This window comes from Astatotilapia calliptera, chromosome 3 (assembly GCF_964374335.1).
Source record: "Astatotilapia calliptera chromosome 3, fAstCal68.1, whole genome shotgun sequence".
NCBI classification, from domain to species: domain Eukaryota; kingdom Metazoa; phylum Chordata; class Actinopteri; order Cichliformes; family Cichlidae; genus Astatotilapia; species Astatotilapia calliptera.
In genome coordinates this window covers 15,854,281-15,870,623 of record NC_137424.1, presented here as the reverse complement: position 1 = coordinate 15,870,623, position 16,343 = coordinate 15,854,281, and the positions used below count along the sequence as shown (strand labels likewise).

At 41.5% G+C, this 16,343-nt stretch overlaps 1 protein-coding gene and 1 long non-coding RNA gene across 2 annotated transcripts in view; both read left to right on the top strand.

Moving 5' to 3' along the window:
• The window catches only part of LOC145425285 (uncharacterized), a 59,111-nt gene extending 49,021 nt beyond the window's left edge, over positions 1–10,090 (top strand). Inside the window, exon 2 of the long non-coding RNA XR_013905945.1 lies at positions 9,600–10,090. This is a non-coding gene — a long non-coding RNA (uncharacterized LOC145425285). The remainder of the gene's footprint in view (positions 1–9,599) is intronic.
• The window catches only part of LOC145425230 (protein NLRC3-like), a 611,895-nt gene that overhangs the window by 56,320 nt on the left and 539,232 nt on the right, over positions 1–16,343 (top strand). The window lies entirely within an intron of this gene.

Genomic DNA, 16,343 nt, shown 5'->3' with positions numbered 1-16,343 from the left:
ATGACAGGTGTGTGATTCATCTGGAAGTTATGTGCGGATTAGTGTACAGTGATAGCAATTTAGTATGTTTTTAGAGGGGGGGGGGGGTTGTTTACCTCCGATGGGTGCTCTTTTTCGCTTCCGTTGCGTACGCCTTGCGTGCCGGTCCGAGTCTGATACAGGTATGTCGTCATGCCCCATGTGCAGTGTTGGTTCCCAGTCTGGATTTGTTACATCCATTTCATATGCTGGTTTGCCTGCAATAATGCCAAATCATAAGCTACTCAGTCGACATGATGTGGTTCTGCAGCATCACACATTAGCATGTTTTATCTCATTATCTATGACCTCAGCACGTTGAAAATAACACTAAAAGCCTTTCAAGAGTGATATGAATTAATTTAGAACTCACCGGAAAGAAAATGCCGTGAGCAAACCAACAAAAAGCTGGGGATTGCAGAGAACTCGATATCCGCTCGTCTCACCGCTGCAATCCAAGCCTGACGTCTTTGTTTAGTAATATCGGATACATGGGATCCCTCACGTTGCCTCCAGGATGGAAAACGATGAAAAGAGAGCCCGTTATCCAGCTTCTTGCCTTCACGATCGTGTGATCTAACGTTGCAACCGACAACACAACACGTACGATCCATAGCTGAAATGGTATCCTTTGGCTGGCCTACTGTCATGGCAGAAGGGGGCGTGGCCCATCTCCCGTGACATCACGCTCCAAAGCCCTATAGGTGGGAAAATGTACCATGTCGACCAATCAAAAATGATATGGAAACATGACATTTGGTTGTTTAGCAAAAGGGGGAAGTTTTAGGAGTGACCGGCAAGAGAGCGAGTGAGCGAAAGAGAGAGAGAGTTTTGATACGTGAGAGATTTGTGACGTTTACCGTGTTTGGTCTCAAGTTAGTTTGTTGTCTTGTGTATTTAGTGTGTAGCTGTTGTTTTGTTTTGTGTGTCAGTTCTACTAGTGATCGTCACAGTTGCTGCCTTAAAGCCAACAAAGGCAGATTGCAGTGTAAACGCTGAGTGACACACCTGCTGTCAGACCTGCAGGTTTATCCCTGTGCTGTTCTCATATGTGTTAGAGTGACACAAACTATTGTTTGACACCTGATTGTTCTGTAAATAGTTTGAAATGATTATATGAAAAACGTCTGAGCCTTGGCTGCATTTTTTGGTAAATAGTACCATATAACTTTGTTGTTTGCAAAACGTGTGCGTATTTTTAAAAATGTACAATCTCTATTTGCATTTCAAGTTATGAAGATGATTCGTTAAACATGTGTGTGGTTTTTACAGTCAAAATATCACTTTCTACTTGTATTTTAAATTTTGTCTGAATTTAGATAAATTGTGCTGATACAGTTGGTCAAAATGAGAAAATAACAGATTGGCAAGATAAACTGTTTTTAAAGGTAAAATATAGAGGCCACATCAAAAGTAGTCAAGAAGGGTTAAAGGCTAAAAGCAAAGTTGTCACTGTTGGGTCTGTGTTTCCACAAGCCCCGCTAATTCTAGAGACTTATTCATCATGAAGAAAACAAGACAGTCGATCGATTGATTATTTGTGCAAGGGAGGCCTCGTCTGTGTCCACCACGAAAATGACCACAGATCTGACCTCCTGCTGCTACCTTTTATTGGGAGACAGTTCACACAAAACACGTCAGAACAAAGCCACGCCCCCTTTGTTCTAAGACAAAGCATTTTATGTATATGTGTGAACTTCTGTAAGAGTGTGTGTGTGTGTGTGTGTGTGTGTGTGTGTGTGTGTGTGTGTGTGTGTGTGTGTGTGTGTGTGTGTGTGTGTGTGTGTGTGTGTGTCAGACCTCCTGCTGACCAAAGGGTCGTAAACCCAGGAAGTTTACATCAAAAGAAACAGATCTTCCAGATAGGATGTATCTACAATAAAACCTCCCCCAGCACAGAGTGGTTGGAGAGGTGGCCAGGATCAAAGGAATGGCTTTGATCCTACTGCTTGAACTAAGACTGTACAAATTTAAGAAACACAATGGCAACATTCAACAATTAGACTTAACAGTCACCAAGTACTGTTTATATTTGTGTGTATTGCTGCAGCTTTTTTGAGTATTAATTTGGTGCCTTTGTGTGAAATAATGGTATTGTGAGTGATCCATATAGTCACAAAGAATAGCCACTTGTTTCTGTGCTACCAAAGTTCCCCGGCTTTCATTCAAAATGTGTTTATCGTCAGCACCTGCACATTAAACTACTTAAACATTATAAATGTCTTCAAGCTCACACTGAGGCCTGTGGGGTACTATCAGCCACTGAGACAGTACACACATTTATATGTGTTTGTATATGAATATTTCATACTTTAAGACTGCCTGTTTATTTAAGGGAGATGAACAAAATACATTGGAATTGTACAAAATAATATCATGGATGATAAATTAAATAGATTTTAAGTAGATGCTTGTGCATTCTTAAAGTCTTATATGTTGAACTGAACTATGTGATCTGTTCAAAGCCTTAATCTTAATTTGAAGTGAAATGTGCATTTTGAGTTTATACACTATGTATATAAGGCGACCGTTTCCTTTTGCAGTATTTTTGTGTGGTGTACTTTTCTATGTCTTAACAAAAGGGGAACAAAGGTGTTTAAGTTCACCTAGGATGATGTGTTTTAATTTTCACATGGTCTTGCTTGAATTTGACCCTGACAAAGGCGTATGAACTCTGTCAGCTGTTTGGAGTTTCCATTTTCTAAACTTCTACATTCTGAACCTTCTTCAGCTCTGAACAGATGATGAAACACTGAATGATTTCAAGCTCACACTTTGTCTAATAAACTTACATCTTTCATTCTTTATACAGATTGTGGGGCTGTGGTTTGTCAGAGATCAGCTGTGATTATCTGGCAGCAGCACTGAAGTCCAACCCCTCCCATCTGAGACAGCTGGAGCTGAGCTACAACAACAAGCTGCAGGATTCAGGAGTGAAGCATCTGTGTGGTTTCCTGGAGAGTCCAGGATGTGGACTTGAAACTCTGAGGTCAGTCAGCATGTTTTAGTTGTGCTGAGATGAATATGATGTGAAAGTTGTGCTGACACTAAACTGCAGACATCAGGCTGATATTATACTGATCCACACTGAGGATCTTCATGGTAAAGTCTGTTTTCTTCTTCTCTGGTTTAGTCCATTGACTGCAGCAGAACAATGTTCACATTTCAAACAGTGAGACTCAACGTATGGCCCGCGGCCCACACGCGGCCTGCCCACCTTTCCTGATTCAGAGAGAGGGGACCCTGATTAACTGTGTAGTGTTCTTCCTCACAGTTCTAAGTATCAGACACAACAATGAATAATCCACAGCTGACTGTCTTTAGCAGGTCAAAGGTCACGGCACACAGCAGGCAGTGGGAAATATTATAATTCTGATCATTTATCAGCACATATCCATATGTATAAAAACAAAGCTGACACTGTGAGACTTGATCAGAGGTGTGATCATCACAGCAGAGGCCTTTGTGTCAAAGTCACTGAGGATCAAACAGAAACACATGAAGCAGATTTTCCTGTTCTGGCTTTTTATAGCAGATAACCTTCAAAATATTCTGCAGTCCATCAAAAACTGAAGCAAACCATGAATCAACATGTGAACATGAGCTGATGCTGCTGAAGTGAAGCAAAGTTACAGAGGTTTGATTACAGACACAGCTGAGAGTTTGTAATCTGTCATCATTTTAAAAGGTTTACATTTCTTCAGTATATCCACATTTGCAGCTGGTACCTCAACCTCCACTTGTCCAACACAACTGCTGTCCACTGCCTCCATGACATTGTGATTTTGCTGTTGGTCTTCTGTCAGATCTTCATCAATCACTTCTGCACGGGGCACACCTTCAGACTCTGCAGCTGCATAACGAAAGCCTGTAAGATAAAATTAGACATAAGGTAAATGTACACCAATATTCCAATGACAGGTGTGTGATTCATCTGGAAGTTATGTGCGGATTAGTGTACAGTGATAGCAATTTAGTATGTTTTTAGAGGGGGGGGGGGGGGTTGTTTACCTCCGATGGGTGCTCTTTTTCGCTTCCGTTGCGTACGCCTTGAGTGCCGGTCCGAGTCTGATACAGGTATGTCGTCATGCCCCATGTGCAGTGTTGGTGCCCAGTCTGGATTTGTTACATCCATTTCATATGCTGGTTTGCCTGCAATAATGCCAAATCATAAGCTACTCAGTCGACATGATGTGGTTCTGCAGCATCACACATTAGCATGTTTTATCTCATTATCTATGACCTCAGCACGTTGAAAATAACACTAAAAGCCTTTCAAGAGTGATATGAATTAATTTAGAACTCACCGGAAAGAAAATGCCGTGAGCAAACCAACAAAAAGCTGGGGATTGCAGAGAAGTCGATATCCCCTCGTCTCACCGCTGCAATCCAAGCCTGACGTCTTTGTTTAGTAATATCGGATACATGGGATCCCTCACGTTGCCTCCAGGATGGAAAACGATGAAAAGAGAGCCCGTTATCCAGCTTCTTGCCTTCACGATCGTGTGATCTAACGTTGCAACCGACAACACAACACGTACGATCCATAGCTGAAATGGTATCCTTTGGCTGGCCTACTGTCATGGCGGAAGGGGGCATGGCCCATCTCCCGTGACATCACGCTCCAAAGCCCTATAGGTGGGAAAATGTACCATGTCGACCAATCAAAAATGATATGGAAACATGACATTTGGTTGTTTAGCAAAAGGGGGAAGTTTTAGGAGTGACCGGCAAGAGAGAGCGAGTGAGCGAAAGAGAGAGAGAGTTTTGATACGTGAGAGATTTGTGACGTTTACCGTGTTTGGTCTCAAGTTAGTTTGTTGTCTTGTGTATTTAGTGTGTAGCTGTTGTTTTGTTTTGTGTGTCAGTTCTACTAGTGATCGTCACAGTTGCTGCCTTAAAGCCAACAAAGGCAGATTGCAGTGTAAACGCTGAGTGACACACCTGCTGTCAGACCTGCAGGTTTATCCCTGTGCTGTTCTCATATGTGTTAGAGTGACACAAACTATTGTTTGACACCTGATTGTTCTGTAAATAGTTTGAAATGATTATATGAAAAACGTCTGAGCCTTGGCTGCATTTTTTGGTAAATAGTACCATATAACTTTGTTGTTTGCAAAACGTGTGCGTATTTTTAAAAGTGTACAATCTCTATTTGCATTTCAAGTTATGAAGATGATTCGTTAAACATGTGTGTGGTTTTTACAGTCAAAATATCACTTTCTACTTGTATTTTAAATTTTGTCTGAATTTAGATAAATTGTGCTGATACTGTTGGTCAAAATGAGAAAATAACAGATTGGCAAGATAAACTGTTTTTAAAGGTAAAATATAGAGGCCACATCAAAAGTAGTCAAGAAGGGTTAAAGGCTAAAAGCAAAGTTGTCACCAAGTACTGTTTATATTTGTGTGTATTGCTGCAGCTTTTTTGAGTATTAATTTGGTGCCTTTGTGTGAAATAATGGTATTGTGAGTGATCCATATAGTCACAAAGAATAGCCACTTGTTTCTGTGCTACCAAAGTTCCCCGGCTTTCATTCAAAATGTGTTTATCGTCAGCCCCTGCACATTAAACTACTTAAACATTATAAATGTCTTCAAGCTCACACTGAGGCCTGTGGGGTACTATCAGCCACTGAGACAGTACACACATTTATATGTGTTTGTATATGAATATTTCATACTTTAAGGCTGCCTGTTTATTTAAGGGAGATGAACAAAATACATTGGAATTGTACAAAATAATATCATGGATGATAAATTAAATAGATTTTAAGTAGATGCTTGTGCATTCTTAAAGTCTTATATGTTGAACTGAACTATGTGATCTGTTCAAAGCCTTAATCTTAATTTGAAGTGAAATGTGCATTTTGAGTTTATACACTATGTATATAAGGCGACCGTTTCCTTTTGCAGTATTTTTGTGTGGTGTACTTTTCTATGTCTTAACAAAAGGGGAACAAAGGTGTTTAAGTTCACCTAGGATGATGTGTTTTAATTTTCACATGGTCTTGCTTGAATTTGACCCTGACAAAGGCGTATGAACTCTGTCAGCTGTTTGGAGTTTCCATTTTCTAAACTTCTACATTCTGAACCTTCTTCAGCTCTGAACAGATGATGAAACACTGAATGATTTCAAGCTCACACTTTGTCTAATAAACTTACATCTTTCATTCTTTATACAGATTGGAGTTCTGTGGTTTGTCAGAGATCAGCTGTGATTATCTGGCAGCAGCACTGAAGTCCAACCCCTCCCATCTGAGACAGCTGCACCTGAGCTCCAACAACAAGCTGCAGGATTCAGGAGTGAAGCATCTGTGTGGTTTCCTGGAGAGTCCAGGATGTGGACTTGAAACTCTGGGGTCAGTCAGCATGTTTTAGTTGTGCTGAGATGAATATGATGTGAAAGTTGTGCTGACACTAAACTGCAGACATCAGGCTGATATTATACTGATCCACACTGAGGATCTTCATGGTAAAGTCTGTTTTCTTCTTCTCTGGTTTAGTCCATTGACTGCAGCAGAACAATGTTCACATTTCAAACCTTCAAAGAAGAAGAAAAATCCTCCACTGGATAATTCACTGTGAAACTCTCCAACTCTTCATTCCACCTTAAAGTCTGTCTGACACTGAAATCCAAAGCAAAATGTGCGTTTGCTTTACAGACAGCAGTCCAACACAAACATACACACATCATCCAAAACACAGTCCAACATCCAAATCTCCTCCACTGCCAGCATGAATGATGGGAAAGAGAAGGAGGAACACTCTGACATTCAGGGTTAGAATGAGTTTCATGAAGCAGACTGTGAAGATCAAAGCTGCATTAGAAAGCTTACATGAATGAATGAGTGGACAGAAGTGGACAGAGATCATCTGAAGCACTTCAAAGGCTTTAAATCAGCACATTTCTCTTTATTCTTTATCAACTCTGTTAGTTTCTCTCAGTTTTCTGTGGAATGAAGCTAACAGCAGGCTAATAAGATGCTGACCAATAGGTTTCTATTAAAGGTTGTAATTTGTATATGAAAAAGTGCTTTGGCTCAGCAGGGATCAGCTTACAGGTAGAATACAGCTGCTGGATGGGATTAGCATGTCATAGCTATCTACCAAACTGCTAACTGGGGGATTTCAGGCCATCTATGGATCATTTTTGCTAACTGTTTATTCAGCTTAGGCTCACAGGGCTGCAGCCTGTGCCCTAGCTGTCATAGGGCAAGAGGTGTGGTCCACCTGCACAGGTGAGCAGTCCATCACAGGGCCAACAGAGAGACACAGAGAAGCACTCTCTCACATCCACACCTACAGCCAATTTAGAAGCACCAATGAACCTAAGCAGCATTTCATTGGACTGTGGGAGAACATCCAACCTCCACAGAAAGGCCAACAAGCTTCAACCTACAACCTTCTTGCTTTAAGGCACTAGTGCGAACCACTTTCCCCCATTTCAGCCCAAATCCTGCATCTTCCTGTTTCTGACTCCAGGCCAGCTCCACTAACACTTTCTCATCAGACACTGCCACCTAGTGGAGGAAGTCTTAGTTCCATTTGAAGCTTCAGATTACAGTTAGTTCCTTTACAAAGAGGTGGAGGTGGTGGGGCCACAGCACCATCATCACTGAGTGCCATAGGACACTTAACCTTTGTTTCCATGTGCTGGGAACTTCCTGTTGTTCCAAGGAGGACTGGAAAATGTGTGAAAATCTCCCAGTCAGTTCCTCACAGCACACTTCAATCATTCCCCTCCCACAGCATCAGGACCAGGGCTTTTTCTCTCTTTGGTCCCACTAAGAGATTTCCACACAAACACCTCATCAGTGGGACTCTCAGAGCTACCAGCCCTTTGCTACAATCACAAAGCTCTTCATTGAAATCAACGATATCAAAGCTGGAATCAAATGAGTCCAAGTCTTCTGCTGATTCAGCATCACATTCATCTTTGCTCCTTGTTCTGTATCCCCACCATGGACTTCATTCCTTTCCAAGCCAGCCTTGAGTGTCCTTTATTCAGCTCATCCTCTGCTTTACTTTGACACCTGATTTTAGCTGCTTTATCTCTCTTTCAACAAGTTTCTGTGCCTCAATCTTTTTCTTCTCTCCCTCATAACAAGACAGCTTCTTCTGCCTGAGAACATGTTGGAGTGATTTACTAATCCAGGGCTGCTTATTGGGGAAAATACTTCCTGTTTCCAAAGTAATCCCCATTTTTCCCAGAAAGAAATGTAAGTAGAAATCGATGATCTAAGTGAGAACATGAGCCTTTAAAAAGTCCCAGTGGGTGCAGTCAAAGCAGTCCCTCAGTCCCAGTATAGAGTCTTTGGTCCAGACTGGAACAACTGTGTGCCCAGTTTGAGCTCTCTTCAGTCCTGTGACCTGACAGACCCAGAGGGGCCATCACATCACATTTAGAAGCTCCCCTAATGGAGCCACAACACATGTCCAACACTTAGTCTGTCTTGTTGGACCAACTGGAAGAAATGATTCAAGGACTTAGTCACAGAACAGAGATTCAAATCTCCAAAATCCAACTGGCTGCATCAGGACATATAGTCTGAAACTCTGCACAGTTTCCTGTTTGAAGCTGCTTCCTGTTGGCTTCAGCTGTTTGGAGTTTCCATTTTCTAAACTTCTACATTCTGAACCTTCTTCAGCTCTGAACAGATGATGAAACACTGAATGATTTCAAGCTCACACTTTGTCTAATAAACTTACATCTTTCATTCTTTATACAGATTGGAGAGCTGTGGTTTGTCAAAGATCAGCTGTGATTATCTGGCAGCAGCACTGAAGTCCAACCCCTCCCATCTGAGAGAGCTGAACCTGTGGGGAAACAACCTGAAGGATCCAGATGTGAAGCAGCTGTCTGATCTTCAGCAGAGTCCAGACTACAGACTGGAGACTCTGAGGTCAGTAGAGTGATGGAGTGAGTGGGTGGTGCTGTCAGCAGTATTGTACTAAACACAGTCAGTATGAAACAAAGATCCAGTGTTTCCTGTAAAGCTGCAGCTTCTCAGTGAAGCTGTGAGAGGAGAATGGTGACAGGCTTCAGGATTGGACACAAACACTTCCTGTTTCTGACCTTTATGGTCACCATGGTAACGGCTGACACGCTCTGATCAAACACTGTCAACAGCCAATCAGCTCTCTGAACAAAGCAGCACGCAGACCAATGACTGCATTCGTTTCCAAGTTTAAAGCAGTGAAGAACACAGTCTGTAGGTGAGGAAGAATTTAGTGAGAGCAGATGTTTGGATGGAATTCCTCCAGTTAACAGCTGGAACCGTCCATCTGGATTGTTGGGCTTGTTGTTGGGGTTCCTACAGAGCTCAGAGTGGACACACCAAGGTTCTTCTAATGAATGAAAGTCCAAACTCAAACTAGGAGGGAAAAACATTTTCATCAACTTCAATAAAAATCCAAAGATTAGAAAAAGTGAAGCAACAATGAGTCCTAGTACAGTCCCAGCACTGAAGTCCCTGCTGCTCTTTATACTGGATGTGCTGCATCACTGACTGACAGCTGATGAAGAGTCTCTGGAAACACGCGTTTATCTCCTCTGCTCTTCCTTCTTCTCTCTGCAGGTGGTGGTGATGATGGTAAACAGGACGGTGTGTGTGCTGAGAGAGGAGGAGCTGTGTCCTGATGATCCAGAGAGGTTGAAGCAGCAGCAGCTTGTGTGTAGAGACGCTCTGACTGGGCCATGTTACTGGGAGGTGGAGAGGAGAGCTTCATCCAGCAGTGACTGACAGAGGAATGAGAAGAAGTGCAGATGACTGTCAGTGCTGCAGAGTGAACTGCTCTGAGAACAGCTCCACTGTCAGACACAATGTAGAGTCCAGCATCATCCCTGTGTGTCCCTCTGGATCTGACAGAGGATCATCAGTGTATCTGGACTGCTCTGCTGCTGCTCTGTCCTTCTACAGTCTCTGCACAGTCTCTGTCTGACTCTGGCTACATTTTTGGCATTTATATTCTTGGTTGCTCTCTTTATATTTTTCACATGCAAAATGTGCCCATCTTTGGCAAGATTCACACTGCACCTGGAAAGGAAAAATAAATGGCTCATATTCTGTTTGGTGAATACTATTACTCAACATTTTAATTATTGTCAATGGAAAATTGTATTTAGTAGTCAGTATAATCTTTTAGTGATATAAGTTTGCTTATGGTAGGATGCTGTTTGTAGTTATTTGTATTAGGAAATGTTTAACCATGTATACTTAGAGGCATATAATCAATTGTGTAGTGACAAGATGTGATCTCTAGCAGGCTGCAGGCTTGGGAGCGTGGGAGAGGTCGCACCTTGTTTTATTGTTTTAATGTAGCTATGTCTGTTTTAGTCTAAGTGCTTTAACTGCTGGACTTCCTCACCGTGCCATCTAGGGTGGGGGAGACTACCCTCTTTATGACCAAGGATGTACCTTTTGTGTTTGTATGTTATATGACCCCTTTGATCAGCAGTACCCCACACACACCACACACACACCATACACACACACATACGCTCAAGAGTATAAATAAAGACCAGGGCAGCTCTCTCGCTGGAGTCTCTCAGTATGGAGGCTGCCCTTGCTAGCAAGAACTTCTATGTTTCTCTTCTCTGAGTCTTTACTGAAGAAGTGTTTTAAAACATTTTCCCTAACATTTACTTGGTCCTTCGTAGCCGGAGCAGAATATATCAGAACTGTTATCTGTGACTCTGTTCCAGGATCCAGCACTGATTCCTGACGCCGTGGGGAGCCGGCACCGACGTCTGTGCACAGCCCTCTTAGACGAGGAGAGAGTCCCAGAGCGTGAATTCGAGTCTGGGCCAGTGACCAGGTCCACGGCACTGGGATTCAGTCTGATGATCCGAACCGTCAGTGGGACATCAGGGGTGAGAAACACTATTTGGTATTTAAAGACGGCCGCAAAGATTTAAAGTAACGTGACAAATTAGGTTGGGTTCGCCGGAAGGAGCCGAATTTGACTAGTTTTAGAGGTAGCTGAAATTATCTCGTGACAAATTAAAAATACGTTTAACAAATGAAAACACGTTGAGTATATAAAACGGCCGCAAAGGTTTAAAGAAATGTGATAAAATAGGTCTAAGTTCGCCAAAAGGAACTGTGTTTTGACCAGTTTTAGAGGTAGCTGAAATTATCTCGTGACAAATTAGCACGCAAATGTCTATGTGTGTGTATGTGTCTGGAAGTAAGTTGATTTTACAGCACAATACGCTGCTGAACTACTTTCCATTTTTGTTTTCTTTGCTGAGGCTCACGTACTGGTGACAAAGGAGAACGGTTGAGTTTCATCTCATAAAACTGATACCGCTTCACCGTTAGGGTGAAGTCGAAGGCCGTATCAGTAAACCACTCTGAAGTCAAGCGTGCCAGCGACGGCCCAGCAAAATCTTATAAACAAGTAAAATTAACACCTGATGAGAAATGTCTAGAAAAAACAGCAAGCCGGAGCACGACTAATCCAAAAGAAAGAGAGAGGAATGCATAGTGGAAGAGCATAGGCTACACACACACACCAAACAGTGACTTTAACACTACATGCTGGAGGTGTGGAAAAGAGGGACATTTGGTACGTGACTGTAAGAAACAAAGAAGACAGTAACTCAGAATAGGATAGCAGCTCAGGTGAAGAGAGCAGTTCAGACTAGGAAGAACATATTAATCCCTCATCCAGTGAAAATTAGAGATCATAGTAGTTTTTAGTTGTTTAAAAAAGGGTTGGAAACAGACCCGACTGAATAGATATAAATGCAAGAGGAGTAAAGCAAAATAAACAAAGGCTAAATTACAACTTAATTTTAATGCATTCAAACTAATAATAAAAAGGATAACAACCTATAAACTGGTATTAGTAATGAAAGCAGATAATTCACACAAACAGAACTGTGATAACTGGAGTGTGCAGCGTTTCCGTGAGCAGTTTTCCTGCATCTTGACTTGTGTGTAGAGTGTTCATAACATCAGCATTACGTTTTTGTTTATTTGTTTTGTTGGGTTGAAAAATAGTTAAATAAACTGGTGATCATATTTATGGATCACCATGGTACATATCAGCTATGTGATTTATTTACGCAGATGAAAAAGTGAGTGTGAATGTGTCTGACGTCACAGTGTTTTTGTGCGCTGTGTAAAAGTAATTGTTTTTGATTGTGAGAGCGGTGATTCTGCAGGTCACCAGCTATTTAAATAATAATACAAACAAAAAAGAGTGTAAAAGAGACAAAATTTACATTGTAGATGAAAAATAATTATAGGAAAAAGGTTTTGTGTTGATCAGCCGAAAAACAACTACAATGTCATTTTCTGCTTTTAAGAAAGGATTGTTCACACAAACACAGACAGAGAGAGATGTGTGATGATTAAGCAGTGAGGATAATAATGAAAGTCTCTCAGTCTGTCGTTTACAGGTGGGGAACGGACCTGGATCAATCCTACACGGGTAGCAGTCGTAAGAAAATTATAGGTTGAAATCATTAGAAAAAATAGAAACACTCAGCCAGAATTTTTTGGCTGAATTGTTTTGCAGCTTCCCGTCCTCATCCTGAACAAGCAAGCTCCAAGGAAACGAATCTCTCCCTGAAGACACCGAGTGCAGTTTCAGAAGCACGAGCATGAACATTTAACAGTGGACAAGAGTCCAAGAGACAATCTGAGCAGAGAGGTCCAGCAGCGCTGTGGGCAAACGGCATCAGGAAGAGAAGAACCACCATCTAGATTGGATGGATGGAGATGCATTTCCAGCCAGCTGCAACCTCACTGTGTGTGAAGGACTTTTGAGAAGACTGTCTGAGTTTGACATTTGCCATGTTTGGAGTGAGATGGCAATAAAATAGACAGTGGGACAAAGAGTGACACGGGACAAAGCTGAAGAAAACTGACTGCCATTGGACTGAAAAGTGGGAGAGATGAAAAGGAGCAGAAGAGGACTGAGGCTGCTGTTTTAGTGTGGGCAATCAAATTAGGTTAAGGAATTCGGGGAGACAAGCGACTGCCTGGAAGTGGAGGATTGACACAGTGTCCAGACCACCACAAAAGGGGGAAGGTACATGAAAGGATACATAAAAAACAGAACATGCATTAACTCTACTAACAATTCCAAACACAAAATGACTCATGAAGTTAAGAAATGAGCAAATAATAGCAGAGAAGTGTGTAGGAAAGGCAGCTTTAAGAACATGCTCTGCTGAATATGCAGATCCACAGACATGCATTAGACCTGCCTAATAACACCCATGCAATGAAAATTAGCTTGTTATCTTTCATCAGTGTTACAATAGTGTCAATTTAGCAGACACTTGTTATCAAATACTGAATTTATCCTAAAAAAAATTGACTCTCCAAGTTGCAGGACAACAATTTAACTTGTGGAAAAAAAAAAAAAAAAAAATCCTGGTTTGATAAATCAGTGATCAGGCAATAAATTTAGTGTTAAAATGGTAAATTGGGAGAAGCTTCCTGCTTGATTAATGCAGCATAAGTAATTTACTGTATGAGGGAAATTGTCTTTTGTGATACTATTTTGAACATGCTTTTCTGTTGTCCTGTCAACTTAGTGGGTTAATAGCTGATATGCAAATTAGTTGATCGGTTTTAGATTAATGAAAGGTGACTGAATTCTAGCACGAGTGAATGAGATGTGTTGGAGTGGAAACTCTAAAACACTGAGTTTCCTGCTTTGATGTGCGAGTGAATCCTGTATCTAGATATACAACTCTGAAATACGTCAGAACAAATTTCTTTTGTGAAGTGCATGACAACATGTCACATGTTTTATGATAAAGGGAAAAGGAAAATTTAATAAAATAGATCTGTGGCCTAAATGAGTGAAGAGCACAGACCTGGTGATTAAACTCATAGCTAATATGACATTAGGGTTATGTTGTGTTTTGTGCAGCTGATGGTTGGTTTGGAGTGAATCTAGCTGATGATTTTTTTTCTGTTGTGAAGTCGAGCCTGCCGATTAGTATGATGGTATGATGAACCATGCTAATGGTATGATTTACCCTCCTGAGATGAGGAGTTTGTGTCATGACTTAACAAGGCCTTTTTATTTTGATACTTTCACAGTGCACTGAAAGTTTTGTTTGATAATCTCTGTTATTTTTCATTTTTAGCTTTTGAACAGGCACTGATTTTGTTTGTTTATTTCTTTTCTTTAAAGCAGATCTGCACGTCGGGAATTGAAAGTGCTATGCGACCGATCGAGAAAGCCACTCATTTGGGACAATTATTAAATGAAAGTCCCTGTCCAAAACCGGATTCAGCGATGTAATCCTATCTAAAGTTCTTTTTCTTTTTTGAAATGACGTCATTTTGCTGGGAGTGGAAACTAAAATGCGACGACAGGTTCCACTATCAGCAAACAAAGAAACAAACAAAGAAACAAAGAAAGAATGAATGAATGAATGGAAATAAAATAAAAACAAACTGACTGACCGACTGGTAAAAGCTGACGAGACTTGATCACGACTCAAAGTTAAGCTCCACCTAGACAGGACAAAAGGGTGGATGAATCTATATGTGTTTTTTGTTACAGGAGCAGTAAGATGACAGCAACATTCGAGGGTGCATGATGATTTAACCTGTGAAATGCCGCTTTCTGTGTCTGTGCATTTACCAAGGGTGATATTCCCTACCTTTTGTTGCACAGAAGTTACTGTGAGAAAAGTGTGTACACACTGCGCAGCGCTAATATTTGTATTTTCTTTTCTACAGCATTACAGTTTTTTATGTGTTTGATTATGTGGTTTATAAGAGGATTAGTTAATGTTTTTCTACTATAGGATTTCTGGGTTTACATGTGACTAACATTCTTTCCACAGCTAGGGTTGACTTTATGGTGTTTTTATGGCACCTCTGGAACCTGTTGACCTGTGTCTGACCTCTGTCTGACCACAGTCAATATGTATTGCTAATGTTAGTTTCTTTGAGAATGCTGTGGAAGATTCAGCTGGAACGGACAAGTGACATGAGTAAAACAAATTAGAGATTACGTGTTTATGAAATAGTTTATTGTGGGCTCTTTGCTGGCCACTTTGAGCCCATAATAATAATAATAATAATAATAATAATAATAATAATAATAATATGTAAAGTGGAGTGACTTTGCTTCAGAGAAGTCACCGATTACATTAATGTTAACTGAGCACATGGGATGATCCATGTTTGAGGCGAATTATGGTAATAATAGTGATTTAATGATTTGAGAAAACATGCACATGACACTTGTCTCGCCCGTGCTGAATGCTTATTACTCTTTTGATATAATTGTTTATACGTGTGAAGGTTGATTTTATTTCCAGATCTTGTGTATGCAGGCTCCTGGAGGAGCCAGCTTTTAAGACAGGGATCCAGGTTTGATGAGTTGACGCATGAGAAGTGTCCATGTGTCAAGAGGTGGAGTCCAGAATTAACATTAAACAATGTTTTCTATTATTATTGTTGCAGTGATTTAACCGTTTATTTACGGGTATTAAACCTATGCAAGTGGTGCACCCATGTTCAGATGAGGCTTTGATGGTGTATAAGTTCACTGAACTAAAGAATGTGGTTTGATGATTGTTGACATGCTCTCCAAATAGAAGTTTTTCTAAAATACAGGTGCAGCAGGAATCTCCTGGGAAATCTTCAGAGGCCCAGTGAGAAGCGAGAACCATTCCAGGCATAGCTGACAGCACCAAGCAGTGGTTGAGGTCAAAGGTCAAGCTGGTTAGGGCCCATCATGAGATCAGACTTTGGAGCCACAGCAAGGACCATGAAACTGCGTTGGAATGAGAGCTGTGCCAAAGGGGATTTCCAGAGGCCAACAGAGGAGATTGTGGACAACAGATGGACACCTGAAGGATGAGGGGAGCGTGCCAAGCTCCATCGACAGCGCAGAGGGAATCTAAGGATGGCATTATGATTCTGTGAAAAGCACAGGAACCAGAAGCTATGGTGGTGATGACAGCAGTTTCCTATGAACATCACCTTGACCTGCAAAATAGCAAAGAGCAAAAAGGTTGAGGTCCCAGGAAACCCCGACACCCCCAAGACAGCACATTAGGGAAATCTCACACTTGGTTGTTTCAGTGGTGAGGGGGGAGTGCTGATTGAGCCCCCGTAGGGTAAGCTCGCACTCCAACCTCCAGCCTCTGATCAACTCTAGGGCAACCAAGTGTGAGGTGTGATGGATCGGTGTGCAACCATGGGGAGGTGGACCCTCCTGGTTACCTTGACTACGATGCTCACCCTTACAGGACTTCAGCTGACCTCAACAGCAGCTGAACCAGGAGGCAGGCAGAAGAGATGGACACACGACAACTCTCACCTAAGGGACAT